The following is a 12,998-nucleotide window of genomic DNA, read 5'->3' on the forward strand; positions in this document are numbered from 1 at the left end:
TTCTCTCAAGGCAGCAAGATAGTACTGAAGTTGCATACACTGTGACTACTAATTTCACTCTAAAGGCATATCCAATCAGCAGACTGTTTGCGAGAGAGAAAGCCAGAAATTTTTGAAGACTGGCTGGTAGTTGTATTGTAGGCAGGATATAACCCACATAGTCAAGGGCTACTGCAGCAGGGAGAATGATGAGCATATTAAGTTTCTGTAACATTTAGGTACACCCCACCTAGTTTAAATTGAGGAGCAAATTTAAAAGTCTTCTGTACTAATGGTCAAGTATAAAGCGAATGAGGTATGACTCATTGAATACATCTATATAAGTTACACTTCATTCACTGCAGTTTCTGACAGAAAAGAATTGGTGGTTCTGTTTTTATTACAGTGCTAGCAAACATTCAGTTTATTGTAGTTTTCACTTTTCACTAAAGTTGTGCAGCCATAGAGTTAGTATATCCATAATGCTAACTGTCTGCCCAGCAAACCAGCATTGCACTTGAGTAAACCTCCTGTGATGTCCCTCCCCTGGGCCAGTAATCCAGGAGCCTCAATCCTCACCACTGACAATCGTGATTGATATTCACTTGGAGCAAAAATAGATGTACACACTATTATAAGATGCAGCTTTCTGCTCCCAGCACAATTTCCCTTAAGAGCACACAGGGAACACACTCCCATCCTGGGGCTTGATTTCCTCTCTCTCTCTCTCACCAGGCCCCAAATAAGACTCCACACTGAGCACAGCTGTAGAGTTGCATCCTCAGCTGAGTGTTCCAAGCCAAGTCCACCACCCTCTCTGTGAAACCAATGCTCTATGTCCCTGATCCAAGAAGCTGACACACACACACACACACACACACACACACACACACACACACACACACACACACACACCTGGGAAAGGCTGGCACAGATTTACCAGCTATGCCCCCTCTACCTAGATTATGAGGTAGATACTGCAACCAGAACAGTCCAAAGCCAGCAACTCTAAGGATCTTACAAGGGTACCCAATTATACTGAGTAAAATTAATAATAATAATACAAATTATACTGTTTGGCCAATGCAGCAAGACCTTCATAAGTGGCCACAGTGTCACCAAATAAATATAAGTACTGTCAAATGTTAAAATATTCTTTAGAAGACCAACCACAATGAAAAGTTTAAATATATTTAATAATAAATAATAAAAGAACATGAAAATACTAAATATCTATTTACAATAAACAAGTGAGTTTCAGTCACAGGAAATATTAAAAATAACATCAATGGAAAGAGTCACAGAAATACATAAAAACAATACTTAACTAATCTCACCATATTTTCCTGAATGATCTAAATAATTACTGTCCCCTAGTTCACTTAATAGAGCAAGGGAAGATGAAGTGGGTGAGTGGTATTGTCAGTTCCAAACCAAAACACAGTACTCTTGAGACTTCCATCTCATCTAGTACTAAACATAATTTCAGTGCTGGCTTATAGAATGACATCACACACATCTGGCCATCTGACTTCTGGTTCCCACACTACCCCCTTTACTAGAAACCGAACCAGAATCTAGCACATATGTGTCATAATACACACACATAGAGCTTTGCTACAATGTGTTATAGCATCTGGAAACTGTAAAACCATTTCAAAAACTTCCACCCTTCCAGGGTAGCAATTACTTCACCCCTAAGGACAATACAGTATGATTTCTAGTCCTGATTTTCACAGACATGTTGTCTCTGCCTGCAATCAGAACTGGGGTACCTTTTTTGGCTAGACTTATATAGTCCCTAGGGCGAATATCCTAGCACCTACATATGAACTTATGAAGATACAATCTTTATGGCCTAAACCAAAAATTTAATTTCAGACTATTTTACAAAGTTAGCTGAGATTAACCTGTTTTCTTCCAGTATCATCTGTTATAATATATTCATTTCAACAGTTACAATACAATCTGACATGCAGGTGTATTTCTTATCTGTCCAGCAGTACCCACTGTTGGTACATTTTTAACACAAGCAACTTTACAAATACATTTTCAACAACAAGCACCTGTATAAATCAGTTTGAAATGGCATATAATTCTTTACAAACTCCAGCTAGCTATGCTGGCATTTGTTGCACATCCACTGCCCTACTTCACCTAGCATAGCTGGCAATACCTCACATTGTCACATCTTTCCCCCATTGAAGACTCAAGCTAGTTTCTCAAGTGACCCTGGAGAAATGTTGCTTGAGATGAATGAGCCTGTCTGGGAATACACTAACCCATACCCTGTCTTGAGATTTCATCTGCATTGGCATTGCTGACCCTACTACTGTGCTGCACTATCATGCCATATGTCTGCAACCCTAAGCTACACCTTAATAACTTGGCATTTTGCTGGCTGGCTCAATGTAGTCATGTTAAGGGATTGTGGTTTGTAACTACAGTGAATTTCCTTTCCTACAGATAGGGCTGAGGTTTCTGCAGTGCCCATAGTATGGATAGGCATACTTTTTCTACAGCTACATACAATTCCTCTAAAGGTTGGAGTCTATGGCTGAGATAATACAGCTGGGTATAGATTATTATCCTATAAGGAAATATGGTGGCAATTATATACAGATGCCTCGACTTCACCTGGTCTAAATGATTTTGTCACTATTAAGCCAGCATTATTATTTCCGTAGACAGATTTAAATGTATTGCAAATATTGCAAATATTATACTAATATAGTAAATTTTAATGCAAAATTTTAAACTGTATATCTTATAGTAGCAGATGTTTATTTGATGCATCTGATTATGTGATATGGTGATTTCAAGTACTTATTTTATATATATAATTATTAATATGTGTATGTAGCTTTAAAATTTTATGTTAGTAGTATTTTGGTGCCAAAAAGGTTATATAAGTCACATTAATTACTTTTTTAAACAGTTCTGATGAAGCTCGCATTTGGCGAGTGAAAGCGCTTAACTTGTATTCATGTGTTATGGAATAAAAGCCTTTTATATTTTTATTACACCTTGCTCGGTGTGTTTGTGAAGACCAGGTTGGCGTTTCAAGACACATAGGAATACAGCGTTCTTGTGTTGGTTGGGTTGGTTATTTTCGAACGCTGAGTCTTTTGATTTGGTTCATCTGAGGAAACCTGGATGAGTACAGCCCTCCCCTTGGTTCAAAGCATCTAGCTGCACAACAAATTCTTTGATGTAATCTGGACTGACTAACACAGGGGGTCCTTCCAAAGCCTCTTTAAGCTTTTGGAATGCCTACTCACAAGCTGGGGTCCACAATACCTTATCTGGCCTGTTTTCCTCATCAGGTCTGTGAGGGGAGCAACTATTGTACTATAATTGGGAATGAACTTTCTGTAGCACCCCACTCTCCCTAAGAATGCTGTCATCTGCTTTTTAGTAACAGGGGCAGGCCACACCTGAATGGCTTTCACTTTGATAGGTGCAGGCCTGATCTTACCACTTCCAACTCTATGTCTCAGGTAGGAGACCTCTGCCATACCCACCTGACACTTACTGGACTTAATGGTCAACCCTGCCCTTTGCAGTCTGTTCAGGACCTCCCTGACATGCTGAAGGTACTCTTGCCAGGAATGACTGTAGATGACAATATCATCCAGGTAAGCAAGGGCATAATCTCTAGCTCCTGCTAAGATACGATCTACCAGCCTCTGGAAGGTTGCTGGGGCATTTTTCATCCCAAATGGCATCTTCGTGAACTCATATAATATGAAAGGATTCACAAAGGCAGATTTCTCTCTAGCAGTGGGAGTCAAAGGCACCTGCCAGTAGCCATTGGTCAGATTAGTAGGGTCAGATACTTAGCCCCACCCAACTGCTCTAAGGCTTCATCAGTCCTAGGCATGGGATAAGCATCCGCTTCTGTGTGACTATTTAGTTAACTGCAGTCCACACAGATCCTGGTGCTGCCATCTTTCTTTGGTACTAGCATCACTGGGGAGATGAAGGGAATACAGGACTCCTGGATTACCCCCAGTTCCAATGTTTCTTGTATCTCCTCCCTCAAAGTCTGTTTGACTCTCTCAGGCACCCTGTAAGGGACCTGCTTGATGGGCCTTTGAGTCCTGTATCCACATGGTGCTTCACCAGATGGGTGCACACAGGTTTCCCAGTGAGCATGCCTCCAAACTCCTGTAACACTGCTCGGATTTCTTGAATCAGGGTAGGGGATAGCCACTGGGACATTGCTACCCCTTTCACTGAGGTGTCAGTCAGACTGTGTCTGAGGAGATCAGTCATCAGATCCCTGTCAGATTCCTCCTGCCCTCCACTGCAAATACTCTGCACCAGAGCCTCCCTAACATGGTAAGGCTTCATGTTAACATGGTACAATTTGTGCCCCTGCCAGCTGCCTAGCAGATTTACCATGTAGTTAACATCAATGACCTTTGTTACCACTTTGAAGGGTCCCAAGCTGCCTGCAGCTTATTGTGTCTGACAGGAATGAACACCATAGCCTGCTGTCCCACAGCATACTCTCAAACTCAAGCATTCCTGTCATACCAGGCCTTTTTCTGCTGCTGGGCCCCTGACAGGTTCTCCTGGGCCAAGAACATGAGATCCCTAAGCCTTTTCCTGAGGTTTAGGACATATGCCACAACAGACCTCTTGTGGGATTCACACTCACCCTCTCACTCATCATGAATAACATCTAAAGGCCCCATTACCCTTTGCCCATACAGCAACTCAAAGGGTGAAAAACCTCTGAATCCCTCAGGTACCTCTCTGTATGCAATCAGCAGATGGGAAAAATATTTGTCCCACTGTGTCTTAAACTAGTGCACAAATGTCTGTATCATGGTCTTTAGTTTAGGGTTTAACATCTCCACAAGACCATTAGTCTGGGTTGGTCTTTAGGTACTTCATCTCACAGCACCCCACAGACAAGCCAGCATGTCTGATATGAAACTGGCAAATCTGTCAGTCAGTATTTCTGTTGGGAAACCTACTCTGCTGAAAATATCTAAAAAAGCATTTGCCACCTTCTCTGCCTTGATAGAGGACAGAGCCACTGCCACAAAGTATCAAGTAGCATAATCTACTAACACCAGGATATACTTCTTCCCTGTGAAATTTGGAGTACTCAGAGGCCCCATAATATCCAGAACTACCCTCTGAAATGGCTCCTCAATCACAGGCAAAGTCATCAAAGGAGCTTTGACCTTGTCTCCTGCTTTGCCTACTTTTTGGCAGTGCTTACAGGTCTGCAGTATCCTATTACATTGCCTGCAATCTCAGGTCAGTTGAAGTTCTGCACAACACATCTCCTAGTATGCTTTATGCCCATATGACCTGAAAAAGGAATGTCATGGGCTATTGCTAGAAGTGCCAGATGGCAGACTCTAGGCAGTACTAACTGCTGTATTGCCTCACCCTTTAGCTCTCACTCAGGGGTCCACTCTCTATACAGTAAATCTTTGTTCCAGTATACAGACTCCCCTTTTCCTTGAGAATGAGGTGCCCATTTAGCTACCTTCTTCAAGCTTCTTAGTGTACAGTTAGAGAGCTGAGCCTGCCTCAACTCTACCTTTGTGCCCTTCCCAGCTCCCCTTCCACTGGAAGTCTGGTATGCTCTGACAGCAGTGCCTCACTGTCAGCCTGGGTACTACCACTCACCTCTGCCCTTCCAGTCAGTCTGTCCAAGGGAACATCACTACCTACCAGCAGCTGTGGCTCACCTTCAGACTCACTTCTACAGGGTAGCTCCCACCCTAAATTAGCTATATCACAATTCTTGGCTAAAGGTGTGGGGTCTGTCTGGGTCACCCCCAGTCTACCAGCCCCACATGCCTGTCTCTAAGCCTGACTGCATGTAACCACATGTACACAATGTATTGCATTACTAAAATCATTCCCTATCAAAACATCTGCAGAGATATCCTCAAACACACCTACTTTCTTGCTTCCTTTTCCACCCTCCCAGTCAAAGTAAACCCTGGCTAAAGGTATATGGAATGGGGCACCTCCTAAAGCTTTGACTGGAGTAGACTTCCCAAGCAAGTACTGCTCCTTTCTAACCATGGCAGGCTTCCCAATGGTCATGTCAAAGGCTGTGTCTCTCTTCACAGTGGTCTGTCTTCCATCCACTAAGATAGGATACAAACTCCGGTGATAGCTTGGTACACCTGTTGTCTCCAGACAACTTAGCACTGGCATACTATTATTCCAACTTGCTGGTTCCACCACCTTTTCTTCTCCACCTTGCTTCCATGGACATCTGTATGCTACATGGCCCCACTGGTTACATTTAAAGCATGTAAACCTTGATCCTGGCAGTGTACCTGAACCAGTGGTTTCCCCTGTTATTGGTGGACTCTGTTGGGGTAGTTTAGGCTGCCCACCATGGGTTCCCTTATATCCATGTGCAACACTGGGTATCCTCTTCTTGTGCAGTGATGCCCTACTTGCTAAGTAGAGATCCCCTTTTTCCCCAGCTCATCTGCAGAGTTCCAGTCTGCCAACCAGATTCTCATGTCTTCAGGCAAAGTGCTAAGGGCTTGTTCCCTCATCAAAGGTCTGCCAGCTTTTCAAAAGTGGTGGCCTGACAACCACTCACCCACCTATGAAAGTGAGTGCTTACCTCAGCAATATAATCGCATACAGTTTCATTTGCCTTGCGTCTATGCTCAAGAAACTTTTTTATGTAAGCTTCAGGTGTTAACTTAAAACATTCCAATAAACATTGTTTAACTTTATCATAGTTTATAACAATCAGTATCAAACGATTCAAAAACAGCAGTTACAGCCTTACCATGGAGTAAGGGGGTTAGGAACCTTACCCAAAGGCCTTGGTCAACATTATACTGTTTACATACTCTTTCAGATACATGAATAAAGCTATCAAAATTATCACCCTCTGTAAACTGTGGAAGAAATTTATTGACCTTTATTGCTTCTGGGATTTGGTTATTCCCTTCCCCGTTTCCTCCATGATGCTGACAAAGAGTTAGTATCTCCCTCTCATATTGATGATGCTTCTCATTTTCTTCAGCCACCAAATGCTGCAGTATCTCATTTTCCTTCAGCCTCCAAATTCTACAATCTCTCTACAGATTTTAATTCCATCTGTTTTGTCCACCGTAGTCTCTCCACTAATTCTAATTTCAAATGTTTGGCCTCCAGTTCAAGTCTCTTTAACTCCAGATGGGTTTTTAAGTCCTCTGAGGAAAAAGTGAACTATCCTGTTTCTGAGGGCTGTACATCCCTATTGCTAGACTGGTTATCCTCATTGTTGCTGATCCATGTGGCAACTGAGATTAAGGTGGAAATCATTTCCTCTTTAGTCAGGTTATCATGCAGCAGTCCTTTGGCTTCGCACACCTTGGCCAACTGGTTCTTTATCAGCTTTCCATAATCTTCTGCTGTCATCTTTGCCTGCTTTCCCTGACTAATCTAAACTAACAAAAAATAAATAAAACTGTTGTGAAAATAAAACTCTGTATGTTTATCTTGTGGCTCCTGAGAGTGCCCACACCTTCAGTGACAACTACCTACAGGCTACAGAAGTTCCCACCACTGCTCACCAATATGTGATGCCCCTCCTCTGAACTAGTAGTCCAGGAGACTCAATCCTCTCCACTGACACAGGTGGCAGGGAATGATGTTCACCTGGAACAAAAATAGATATGCACAGTATTTCCTGATGCAGCTGTCTGCACCAAGCACAATTTCCATTAAGAGCACACGGGGAACACACTCCCACTCCCATCCTGAGACTTTATTTATTCTCTCTCTCACTCTCTTTTCACTAGGGCCCCAAATAAGACTCCACACTGACCACAGCTGCAGGGTTGACTCCTCAGCTGAGTGTTCTAAGCTAAGTCCTCCATCACTTTCTCTGTGAAACCAGCGCTCTATGTCCCTGCTCCAGGTAGCTGACTCACACACTCTTTGAGATTTGATTTTCACACATACACACACTTTGGAAAGGCTGGCACAGATTTGTCAGCTATGCCCCCTCTGCCTGGACTATAAGGTAGATACTGCCACCAGAATGCTCCAAAACTAGCTACTCTAAGGATCTTATGAGGGTACCCACTTATACTGAGTATAATTAATAATAATACAAATGGTTGTGTTTGGCCAATGCAGCAAGGCTGTCAAAAGTGGACACAGTGTCACCAAACAAATATAAGTACTCTCAAAGTTTAAAATATTCTCTAAAGGATTAGCCACAATGAAAAGTTTACATATATTTAATAGTAAATAATAAAAGAAGATGAAAATACTAAATATCTATTTATAATAAACTCAGAGTTTCAATCACTGGAAATATTAAAAATATCACAGATAGAAAGAGTCACACAGATACAGAAAAACAGTACTTAACAAATCTCACTATATTTTCCTGACTGATCTAAAGAATTACTATCCCCTAGTTTACTTAATAGAGCAAGGCAAGATGAAGTGGGTGAGTGGTCTTGTCAGTTCCAAAACAGAGTGCTATGAGACTTCAGTCTCATCTAGTATTAAGACATAATTTCAGTGCTGGCTTACAGAATGGCAGCACACACATTTGGTCATCTGTCTTTTGATTCCCACACTACCCCCTTTATTACAACTTGAACCGGAATCTAGAACGTGTCATAATACACAGACATAAAGCTTTGCTGAGATGTGTTATAGCATCTGGAAGCTATAAAACTATTTCAAAAACTTCCACCCTTCCAGGGTAGCAATTAGTTCACCCCTAAGAACAATACAATAGGAGTTCTAGTCTTAGTTTTCATAGACATTTTGTCTCTGGCTGCAATCAGAACTGTAAGATACAAGCTTTGTAGCCTAAACCAAGTGATTTAATTTCGAACTATTTTCCAAAGTTAGATGGACTGAGATTAACCTCTTCTCTTCCGGTATCCTCTGTTTCAATATATTCATTTCAACTGCTACAATACAGTCTGACATACAGGTGTATTTCTTTTCTGTCCAGCAGGACCCACTGTTGGTACATTTTTAAAACAAGCAGCGTTACAAATACATTTCCAACACAAGAACCTGTACAAATTAGTTTTGATATACAAATGACATATAATTCTTCACAAAAATCCAGTTAGCTATGCTGACATATTTTACACATCACCTCACATCGTCACACCTCCCATACTACAAATTGTGTCCTGTTTATTTTCCCAGATATCCCATCTGCTTGGCACCTTAGCCATATTTCTGAGGGGGTCCTGAGGTAATCCTGCTCCACCTTTGACAGATAAAATATTTATTTTATTGGTTTATACTTCATTTAACTGTTTGGAGTATTACTGCTTTGTTTTTGCTTTATTCATTGATTTTGACTTTAAATCTCTCTAAATATCCCTAGTTCTTGAAATTGTCAAGGTAGTTTTTCTTGGTGTTATTACACCAAGAGGTTTGCAGTGCCCTGTACAGGCACAAATACACAGACAATGCATTTTATCTATAAAACTTCTCTTAGGACTGAAACCTGTAAATTAGTGTGGCTAAAACAAAGCCATTGTGTAGAGACAACTTTAGAGCAGCTAGTTTGCACATTAAACAGCGTCACTACTGTCAGACCTTAGCCCAGTCTAACCCAGTGTAGTGCAAAACACAGTAGAGCACCCAAGGAGACTTCTGTATAATCCAGTTGATGGCCTACAGTTGCCCACTCAAGTACGGGTCTGGGCAACATGAATATGAAGTTTTCAAACTCCTCTGTAGTAGAGATGGATGCTGGTGAAATTGAGCCCTAGGCAGGGTAATAGACTGGACCTCCCACAGCAGCTCATCCTGCAGCAGCCCTCTACCCTGGACAGCAGCCCCCTCACCAGACATTCCAGTGTTCCATTACTTGGTTCTTTCTCCCCATTTACCATAAACACTGTTCAAACCTATTAGTGTGCATACTGTTTTCTTATTTGCTACTACAATTATTACAGATATTGAAATAAAAATAGCACAACCACTGATAGCCATTTGCTAAGCAAACAATATAGTCTCGCAATGAAAATAGACTTAACATGAGCAGTAAACTTCTCTGCCATTGAAACTCACATTCATTGAAACAACATTATAACCCACATTCAAATAAAGTGCATCTGGCCAGTGGAGAATCAAACCCTAGGTTCCTTGCACACATTTTTAGAGCCATGCATGCATGTATGTGTTCTTTGATTTGCCTTCCTGATTGTATAAATTATAGTTCCTTGTATAATAATGTACAGTACCACTTGCTAGAGTCTGTTGTAAATTTGTATTTTTTAATATTTTTTCCAGCAAGCAATGAAACAAAATGTATGACCCAATAATGAAAAAACTGCCTATTTCAGAACATTTTAACCATAAAAAGCCACTCAAACATCTGGCATTACAGTCCACTAGTATCAGTCAATAAGCACCATCTTTGCAGAAGTAAAAGTCATCTGAATAATTCCACACTAAAGAGATTTGAAACTAATGAAGAGATTGCTACTGGCAAACCACTTTACATTTCAGTGTTTCATTTACAAATTCAGTAGCTGCTGCCCTTGAAGAATTAATTGCCTGTGTTACATTAAACAGTTGGTAAGCTGGCAATATTACAATAGGGAATGACTGATAAACCGACAAGTTCATAGTTACTAGGCATCTCATACAAAGAAGGACACACTCAGGAGTGCAGAACTGCTATTCCCATTAAAATGTATCAAATAATCTGCAATCAAAAGTGCACTACAATATCAGCATTTCATATTCATGGTGTGGGTGTAGAATCTACAGTCTTCTGCACCATAAACAAAGGGGCTATATCACGAAATCGAACTTCCAAAATGTCGAACACCATAAATTCTAACTTGGAAGATCGAACTCGGATAACACTGACACTTCAAAACAGCAAATTTTTTTCCAGGGAAAAAATTTGCTGTTCCGAAAAACACACACATAACACAATCACACCAAACACCTTCAAAACCTATACTAAACCTAACATACACCACTATCTATGCACTAACCTTAACCCAGCACTAACCCTAAAGTCCGTTACTACCACACACTTACCTGACCCGCACCCTAACCCTAAAGTCTGTCACTACCGCACACTTACCTGACCCGTGCCCTAACCCTAAAGTCCATCACTATCGCACACTTACCTGACCCGCGCCCTAACCCTAAAGTCGGTCACTACCCGTTCGTGCACTTACCTTGACCCGGTCCGAAAATGCCGAAGCCGCAGAAATGGCCAACTGAATTCTTTCCCTGGGAAAGAATTTTGGTTTCCGCGGCTTCGACATTCTCAACTTTCGACTTACCAGGTTCGGCCTTCCAGTATTCGGCATTCACAACATTCGATTTTGTGATATAGACCCATAAAAAATGATGCTACTGACACTGCTTTCAAATTCAACAGCACAAACAGTGACTGCCATTTGCTAAACAAAACCATTAGCTGGACATTGAAAACAGACTTGGCATGAACAACAGTAAACCTCTCTTTGCTTGAAACTTACAACTCCATGAAAATGCTCATAATTCCTTGAATGGGCACTGAAAGTCATAATTCCCTGAAAATGTACTGTAACTCAAACTCACAATTCTGTCAGGAGACTGGTAAATGGTGTAGAGGATTCAGGCTCTTGCCTCCTGTAACCAAGTTACAGGGTCAAACCTGATCAAGTTAATAGACTAACCTGCCCCCCCCCCCCCAACTAGGCCATTACATATCATATACCTCTCAACCTCTTAATGCAAGAAATCTGGACAAAGCCTAAAATAATGGGGATACAATGGCTCAAAAATAGGGGCAGATTTTAAATATTGCTCTTTTTAGCTTAGAAAGTTGCTAGAATAACAGGATTTGTGTTAACATGCATTTTCTGAAGGATATGAAGTCTGAAACCCATATATATATGTCCTTATTTAATGACTTCAATCCTCTGTGATTTGCCAGAAAACCACAAATTTTATGAGAAACAGACCAATATTATGAGGCTAAATCTGGACAGTACAGAGGTATGTTAAACACAGATTCACTTCATAATACTGAAATATCACAATACTGAAACTCAGAACACTGAAACCAAAATCCTGAAAGTTCAAAATCCTGAAAACTCACAATACTGAAACTCAAAATGCTGAAAACACACAGCATACATATACTGAGTTTAAACAAGATAAATCATATTACTTTCCACCAAGTGCAATCTTGGAGTTGATATATTGAATGGGCACTGAAAGTCATAATTCCCTGAAAATGTACTGTAACTCAAACTCACAATTCTGTCAGGAGACTGGTAAATGGTGTAGAGGATTCAGGCTCTTGCCTCCTGTAACCAAGTTACAGGGTCAAACCTGATCAAGTTAATAGACTAACCTGCCCCCCCCCCCCAACTAGGCCATTACATATCATATACCTCTCAACCTCTTAATGCAAGAAATCTGGACAAAGCCTAAAATAATGGGGATACAATGGCTCAAAAATAGGGGCAGATTTTAAATATTGCTCTTTTTAGCTTAGAAAGTTGCTAGAATAACAGGATTTGTGTTAACACGCATTTTCTGAAGGATATGAAGTCTGAAACCCATATATATATATGTCCTTATTTAATGACTTCAATCCTCTGTGATTTGACAGAAAACCACAAATTTTATGAGAAACAGACCAATATTATGAGGCTAAATCTGGACAGTACAGAGGTATGTTAAACACAGATTCACTTCATAATACTGAAATATCACAATACTGAAACTCAGAACACTGAAACCAAAATCCTGAAAGTTCAAAATCCTGAAAACTCACAATACTGAAACTCAAAATGCTGAAAACACACAGCATACATATACTGAGTTTAAACAAGATAAATCATATTACTTTCCACCAAGTGCAATCTTGGAGTTGATATATTGAAGTAGCAGGGGGTGTGGGGTGTGCAGGGGGGGCTTGCCCCCTGCTTATATTTGAAGGAATGTGATTAGGTTTTTGTTGTTTACAGTCAGTATATGTATCTTATCTGTTTTCAGTATTTTGACATTCAGGATTTTGAGTTTTC

General features: G+C 40.8%; 1 protein-coding gene across 2 annotated transcripts in view; it reads left to right on the top strand.

The window, feature by feature from the left end:
• LOC122795869 (leucine-zipper-like transcriptional regulator 1) overlaps positions 1 to 12,998 on the top strand; it is a 1,318,154-nt gene that overhangs the window by 607,925 nt on the left and 697,231 nt on the right. The window lies entirely within an intron of this gene.

This window comes from Protopterus annectens, chromosome 2.part2 (genome assembly GCF_019279795.1).
Source record: "Protopterus annectens isolate FY-2018-M chromosome 2.part2, PAN1.0, whole genome shotgun sequence".
In the NCBI taxonomy this organism is placed as follows: Eukaryota; Metazoa; Chordata; order Ceratodontiformes; family Protopteridae; genus Protopterus; species Protopterus annectens.